The sequence below is a fragment of the Lasiodiplodia theobromae genome (genome assembly GCF_012971845.1).
Source record: "Lasiodiplodia theobromae strain AM2As chromosome Unknown scaffold_27, whole genome shotgun sequence".
NCBI classification, from domain to species: Eukaryota; Fungi; Ascomycota; class Dothideomycetes; order Botryosphaeriales; family Botryosphaeriaceae; genus Lasiodiplodia; species Lasiodiplodia theobromae.
This window is the reverse complement of record NW_023336477.1, coordinates 509679-517959: the sequence shown is the minus strand read 5'-3', so window position 1 is coordinate 517959 and position 8281 is coordinate 509679.

Below are 8281 nucleotides of genomic sequence, written 5' to 3'. Positions count from 1 at the left end.
CTTGGGTTGAGAGGTTTCATGTATGTTCGATCGTAGCAGAAAGTCAAATTAGAGGATTTATGATGGGAGAGTAACGAGAGTATGAGACCGAATGCAAGGTTTGCCTTGGGAGGTGTGATGTGCGTATTCAAGATAGAGTCAATTGAGGTAGAGAGAGGCAACGTTTAGTGACCTATATATTTATATTTACCCGCGCAGAGCACTTGCGGTCCACGCACCCATAGAAAGTTGGCTAGGCCAAGCGATTGCTATGCCATTCAGCTCACTAGGTTACAGGATGTGACCAACCGTGGTATGGCTATGCGTTCAGATGCAGGTGGCTTCTCAAAAATGCCTCACTAAGGTTGGCCGAAGAGTATGCGAAGAAGGACCAGAAAAAGTACTCGTTCTCCTTTGAAAGTGCCTAATGCACAAAATAGTTGCTTATTGGATCATTGTTGCAGAAGCAGGCATCGAATAATCCTAGCTAGTGGGGTTATTATCCAGTCCACGGTAGCTCAATATTGATTGTCTGAGCCTCCTACATGCATTCGTATTTTGTACCACCGATTATCCGTGTCGCTTTCATATCTGAGCGGGTCCGATTTTCGTCCCCGCTGTGAAGCCGAAACAATGCACGCAGCCACCAAAGCCGGAAAGCGGGGGACCGAAGATTCCGAAGCGTAGCAACATGGATTATGGGCCTGATTCTGTGCTGAAGACTTATAAAATTGTCTCACACAGAGTTAATGTATGATTAAATTGCAAATATACTATGTAAGACTAAATAGACTTATTTTTGGTACATAGCAAGAGAAAAAAAGACTAAATACTGAGGAAGAGACATGGAGAATGCACGGTTGAGGCGCATATATGTTACTAACAGATCTAAAAAGGAGTATGAGATGGCCTAAGACTAGATTTGGATCATCACTTTCAGTTCCACAATCTTCTCGGGAGCGGGCTTCCTTCTCGATGTGTGGTGTAACAAAGCTGTGACACCTGATTAAATTGAAAAAATCAATTACAGGGAAAATGCAGACAAACAGTGGTTCCGATAAAGTGAGGCTGAAGTGCGGCTGAAGTGCGGCTAGCTGGCAACACAAGATGACTTTCTACCCGAAGCACGGCGCTGAATCGGGAAGGATGGCTTGCCATGACGCCACAACTAATTGAAGGTGGACCCACGAGAATTGAAAATTCCTTACAAAGTGCGCCAGCGGCCGACATGCTGCATTTTGCCCCACCAGATTGGAGCACCTGGCCGCCACTTCATATTACCCTCAGGTCTCAGTTAGGGATGTGGATGTTCCGTGACATGCATCATGTGCAACGCGACGGTAATAACTGCGGGCTGCGCTCCCGCATGTCCGATTATGGTGTCCCACTGGTAATGAGACTCAGCGACTGCTATATCAACACCTCAATGAGGCCTTGCAGCTAAAAGAATGACGGATTCTACGCTCTGCATTACGACCTTTGTCAAGTCGCGAAACCTACCGTGGCATTCTTAATATACATTTCGAGGACAGGGCGGATCAGATCGCTATTATGGGTGAAGTTGTAGGTGGAGTCTCTCTCGCTCTTCAACTGTTCGATGGCTGCATCAGAGGTAAGTGGGGTTCTATTATTTACCCTTTTGGCTGCTTAGGATATCTTTCTCTAACATATGAAATGGACCTTCAGGTTACAATTTTCTGGTGGATGTTGTCCAGATGCCAAATTCTTGCGCGGAACGACGAATCAAATTGATAATCGAATACAACAGGCTCCGTTCCTGGGCAGAGAATGTTGGATTGATGGAAGACAACCGCCACGAGACATATCCCAAGGTTCTCAGTGTGTCCCATCTCGAAGTTCCTACAGTCCTATCGTCCATCCGCACAATCCTTGAGAGCATCGCGGAGCTTTATGGGAGATATGAGGAACTCAAACCTGACAAAACTGAGCAAGAGGTGCAGGCTGAGCAGAAGGATGCTACAAGAGAAATCGTTGCTGAGATCTCCACCTTGGTCTTGGCGTATAACGAAAAGGGAAAAACGAGAAGGTCGCTCCGGGATCCGGTTCGCAAGACCTTGAGTGGACTTGGCGCGATATTCAAACACCCGAAACGGATCCTTTGGGTCTTGGTCGACGAGACAGCTTTCGATAACGCTCTGAACCGCTTGCACGACTTGACCAGCCAACTGAGTGGACTCTTGGGAGGGTCACGCCTCAAGGCAATTCAGGATACAGTTGAAACCACCTTTATGGAAATGGTACAGTTAACAGAGACACAAAATGAACTGATAGTTTTGGTACAAGCAGCAGTTCTGGTTCTTGCAGAGTCCCAAGCTAGCCGAACTGAGGGAACAGTTGGCCTACGAAACGAATTGCAAACTTTGCATGACCTCGCCAAATTAAAGCAGCTAAACACTGTGGGCGGTTTAGCCAATCCAATACCATCTGACCGCATTCAATACCGTCCCGAAGAAGGATCCCGTGCCGTCACTATGGCAATCTATCAAATCCCTGAAGGTGTTTCAGAGACCATGGCTACTGTGGCCGGTCCAGAATCCCGGAGAGTCTGGATCGAATGGAAAAGCTACGATGTAAGAGACTTGAAAGGCGGTACTGGTTTGAAAGAAGAACAGGGCGAGGACATTCGCAGCGCCATCGCATCAAGAACAGCAAGTCTTTCGGGGCTCCTTGCACATCCGAAGCCTGCTGAGTTTCGTACCCCAAATTGTCTGGGGTACATCGATGAACGCGAGAACTACCGTTTTGGCTAGATATTCGCCATGCCGACCGAGACTGTGCGCCCCCCGGAAAGTCTACGCTCCCTTTTCGCGAACACCCCGCGTCCATCTCTCACGGACCGTTTTGCGTTGGCATCTCGGATTTCAGTGTGTCTTCTATATTTGCATGCGGTAAACTGGCTCCACAAAGCAATTCGCAGCGACAACATATTGTTTTTGTACGACGGAGACATTCCCGACCTGACCGAACCAATTCTGTCGGGATTTGACCTTTCTCGGCCCGATACAGACTCCGCAAAGACACTGGAGAAGACAGATGCAAATCCAAAGCGAGATATCTATCGCTGGCCATCGAGCCAGACAACCTTCGCTGACGAGAATCGATCACGCAAGACATTTGATATCTACAGCCTTGGGATCGTGCTACTCGAGATAGCACATTGGAGGCCTATAGAGACTATCATGGGGTTTCCCAACGTGGACGGAATCTCGGCTAGCCAGTCTCTCAAGATTCGTTCCAGGATTCTGGAGGACGAACCCAATATCTTGGCTCAGATACTGGAAATGGCTGGCAGAAGATATCACAATGCCACCAAAGCTTGCCTCAAAGGCCCTGAAGCCTTTGGATTGGTTGATGGTGATAGCGAGGTTGACCCTTCTGTGGCGATCAAGCTGCAAAGGATGTACATAGAGCGAGTTGTTCAAGAGCTGAAGAGGCTGGATGTCTAAATGGATTTCACGGATACAAAGGGAATTTCCTATAGCCGATGAATTTTAACAATATTTATTATCTTTTCATATCGCAAATGGCCCGAGTGTCTAGGTAGTACATTTCCGCAGAGAGAGAGAGCGCGGGGAAGTCCATCGACACGTACGGAAGCTAACGAAGCCTTGCAGTCGGCATCTATGCAAGTGTACCACACACGTGCGAAAGATATGGATTTCTATCCGCGTATGGAATCGTATGTCTTGCTGATTTAATTGTTAGGTGGTAAAGGCCTGGCCTGCCTCACCATGAATCCATGTTTTGACACCGCTACCGAACGTGCATCCAGTTCAACAGCAGAATCTACGGGTTTTCTGCTCGTTATTGGTTGCGAATCAACGATCTCGGGATACCTGCGTTCGGAACCAAATTCAGCGATCTATTCTCGTCCATGAAAAGCGTCGTAACCCCACCGGCACGACCCGGTTGAGCGGATGGCTGTCTACGTCACCGCTGATACCGACAGTTCTAACAGAACGTGAATCCATTCGGCTCACTGTTTCCTTTAAAAACATGTCATACTACCTGAAATGCATCAAATACCAGTTACACCCAGACTACTCGCATTGTCCCGCTAACACAAATCTTTTGTGTCGATTCTCTCTAGCCCATCTTCTTTCACGACACACGGTAACTATGATGTCTGCTGAAGCCATGTAGCCCATCAATACGCCCACGGCTCCCATACAAGCGATGATTGCCCAAGTTGAGAAGCCCATGCCTCCACCACCGGCTCACCTCGTTCCCAAGTGCCATCCTCGGGAGCCCCAGGTCACTGAAGATCTTGATAGCTACTTCATCAAAAACTGGCCGTTTCCAAGCGGCAAGGCCGTCCAGAAGTCCCGTGATGCCGGAATCAGTAGAGTCACATGTTGCTACTACCCCGAAGCTTTGGATAACAGAATCTACTTCGCCTGCAAGCTGCTCAGACTCTTATTTCTCATTGATGATACGTAGACAAAGCATTCTTACATCCCCAAGATTCCAGAGTAATGAGGAGAATCCGGCACTAAATGAATTGCAGATTTGCTAGAGGACATGTTCTTTGCGGACGGCAAAGCGTATAACGAGAAGCTAATACCCATCGCCCGCAGCTATATCTAGCCCAACCGCAATATACCCGTCGAATAGATCACCTATAACCTATAGGATAGCATAAGGGCACACGACTACAAGCTCGCTAATAAGATCCTAGAGCCCACTTTTACCTTTATACGGGCGTAGATAGACTCTAAGCGGAAGAATAGCTTTCGTCTCGGCGACTACCTCGAATACCATAATCGCGACGTTAGAAAAGCGTAAGTATTACTTAATATATAATACTTAAGAACGCGTAAAGTAGCTAATTATAATTAGACGTAAAAGCTTCTCTTAGCCCTAATGCGCTTCGTTACAAAGCTCGAGCTCACGTAGGACGATCTCGACCCAGTGAACCCTATCGACCTCAACTGGTCTAAGCACATCTCCGTCGTCAGCGATCTCTACAGCTGGGAAAAAGAGTACATCCAGTCACTGCGCTCTAACGAGGAGTGGTCTTGTGTTCATCCGTAAAGGTCATGGAAGATGAGGCGAACGTCAGTCTCGAGGCCGCCAAGCGCATTCTGTGGTCCATGTGCCGCGAATGGGAACTCGTCCACTTCGCTGAAGTAGAGAAGCTGCGGGGCTGCAAGGACGATATTGTTACAGAGGGGTGCTGCAGCCGATGGCTAGCGCGAAGAATAGCAGGGTTCTAGAACATGGCGTAAGTATGCCTCGGTTCCTTCTTTTTTTTTCTAATAAAAAGAACATGTACAGATAGTTAAAGCTATCATCCGGATGTAAATGTGGAATTAATAATTATACATTCACGTCCGGACGATAGCTTCAACTACCCACAACATGAGCAAAATAAATTCACGCTAGCCGTCGGCTGCAATATCCCTCTGTACTTACTGTGAGGGCTCGGAGTACCGGATGAGTGGGAACGAGATGTGGAGCTGGTCGACTCTGCGCTACGATGTCAAGGATCTGTAGTGTCATGGCTCGATTTACTTTCAAAATTCGTCAGCAAGTGATCCACTGCTCATTCCGTCCATCCATAATCCTAGTTGAGATATTGATCAACATCAAATCATCTTGACAACGTGCAGCCATTGGAAAACTTTCCACTGACCGGACCGGTGACCGGGCCGGTCGGCCGATCGGCCGGTCGGACGAGACCTGTCTGTCGCGGTATCTCTTCAAATTGCAAACAGAACATCAGCTAAGAGATTGTAGTATTTCCCCGTTTATCCCCTCTGCCTCTTTGAGTTGTCTGCCTTCCCTGCAACCCCTCTCATAACATGCCTTCGGTCACCTCCATCAAGAGATCCGTTCCCGCCAAGGCCCGGAATATTCTTACACACAGCCAAGTCTCAATCGACATCGCCATACATGATGGATATCGCCAGCCCCACAATACTGTTCCGACATTCTCCACTATGGAGAAGATTGAGGGTGAGGTAGCCATCACTGCCCTGCACGAGACTAGGTTTAGCGACGTCAAGATTTCGTTTGTTGGTTTGTGTTTTCCTATGCCCCTCCGAAGCGTAGGACTCCACTCTAATGTATGCACAATTTATTGTAGGTGTGTCAAACACGTCTACCGACATATTCGTGTCTTCGCCTTTCCTGTCTCCGGGATGTGGCGTGGCCCACAAATTTCTTCAACTTAACCAGCCTCTTGACAAATCCACTCTCCCTGCGTCACGGATCATGAACGCCGGCCAATCCTATACAGTCCCATTCGAATTTGTCGTTCCTGCACAGCTTTTGCCAAACACATGTCATCAGGATTGCGAAGATGACCAAGTACGAGCCGCTCACCTGCAGGTACCTCCCAGTCTGGGCGACGACTCTTCCCTGGGTTGTGACGGTAGATTACTGGATGACCTTGCCTCCAAAATGGCACGAATCTCTTATTCTATCGTAGTGACCATCATGCGCAAGCATGAAACCAGCAGTACTCCAGTAACCCTTGCACAAGCGAGCAAAGCAGTGCGCGTAGCACCAGCCGTGGACGAACACCCTCCTCCGACCTTGAAATTCACCACAGCGAAGATAATCCGGAAAGGCTTGGCTATGAAGAGACTGGGGAGGCTCGTCATGGAGACGTGGCAGCCAAATAGCCTCCGACTTCCTGGCGGCGGTTTGCTGGGCTCCAGCCCTCCGACAGCATCTGCAACGCTTGCATTGCGTTTCGATCCGGCAGGAAACGACCTTCCGCCAAAGCTCGGCCGTCTAGACTGCAAACTCCAGGTGATCAACTTCTATTCTATAGCACACTGCCACCAGCTCGCATCGTACGACAGATTCCCACTCGATACCACACAAGAGGCTTTCTCCGAATTCCTTTTGCTATCTTCGCGAAACATGGCGGGCGTGCAGTGGACCAAGCACACGCCTGGGATCAACGCAAGCGCCCCACCGCCCTATCATCCGTCCATCTCCCAGGGCGCGTCGGGTGATAGCGGGCAATTCTGCATCGAGCAGCCAAACAAGCACGATGGTGGTGTGCACAAACCATCAACATCAACATCCACCTCCACCGGCAGGCCTTATTACACCACCGATCTCGTTGTCCCCATTCAACTACCCCCCGACAAGGCTTTTGTTCCGACCTTTCACTCCTGCTTCATCTCTCGCACCTACCGCCTCTGCATTTCGCTCTCCCTCTCAACAACGGCTTCTCTCACCGTCAAAGTCCCCATCCAGGTCACAGCAGGGGGAAATATCCAGCGCGCTGGGAGCGAAGTTGCGCAGCATGAGGCGGAGATTACTCCAGAAGACGCAATCATATCCGGGTGTCCTGCACTACTGGATTCGGAGTCGCTCGAGAGAAGTCTAGGATTGGCTACTAATGTACCGCCTGACTATGGAGTTATAGTGCACTAAGGCAGAAAGGCTTGGGAGAATATGCTGAATGAACAGTACCGTCACGTATGGAGTGTACTGTTGATTATGATTATATCAACGGCCGGAGCGGTTTTTTTTTTCATGGGCTTACTGTTGACTTACTTGGAAGAACTGTTCAGCTTTTCTTGTTTCTTATTTCACATGGTCTTGGTAGAGGGTAAATTGTAGCTATATGAGGCATTACTGAGGAATAACCCATCTCGTTTATCCCCAAATCGCTTTACAACCATTTGCAAGAACAGGCTGACCTCAATCTTTCCATGAAAACATGTTGAATAGCATCCTCAGCAAAGACTTGCTTGCGCGATTTGGTATCCCGTTAATCGCGGAGTGGGCCGCGAACGATGTCATTGATTCAAGCTCGGCGCAAGATTTACAATTGAACATATGTTGAACACGCTACGCCATACCGCCCTCATACTACGCGACATTAAACGTCATCCTCTAGAGGCCAAATTTGCGCCACGGTAAACGCTCGTTCGCGGAGGAAAACCGGGGCTGCTGCGTATGCATTGTGCGGCATGCACATCTTTTTCCTTTCCAGGAAAATCTCCAACGCCGAAGCTGCGATCCATCTCGGAGACTGCTCATCTTTGACAACCCCGAAACATGTAAGAGTTAAATAACTGAATCTTCGGGACCTTCGTGATCAAAATGGTCATGTCCTATCTGCTGCTGAATTATGATTTCAAGTTTGCAGCAGGGCGCACTGAGCGGCCGAAGGACATGTCCTTGGAGCTGCAGAACGCGCCAGATCCGAACCTGGAGATTTTGCTGAGGAAGAGGGAACGTAGCGTTGCAAAAGTTTAGAACAAATACCGAAAATAGAGCGATTTGCCTTTCCGAAACCGTGTCCGCGTTCCTG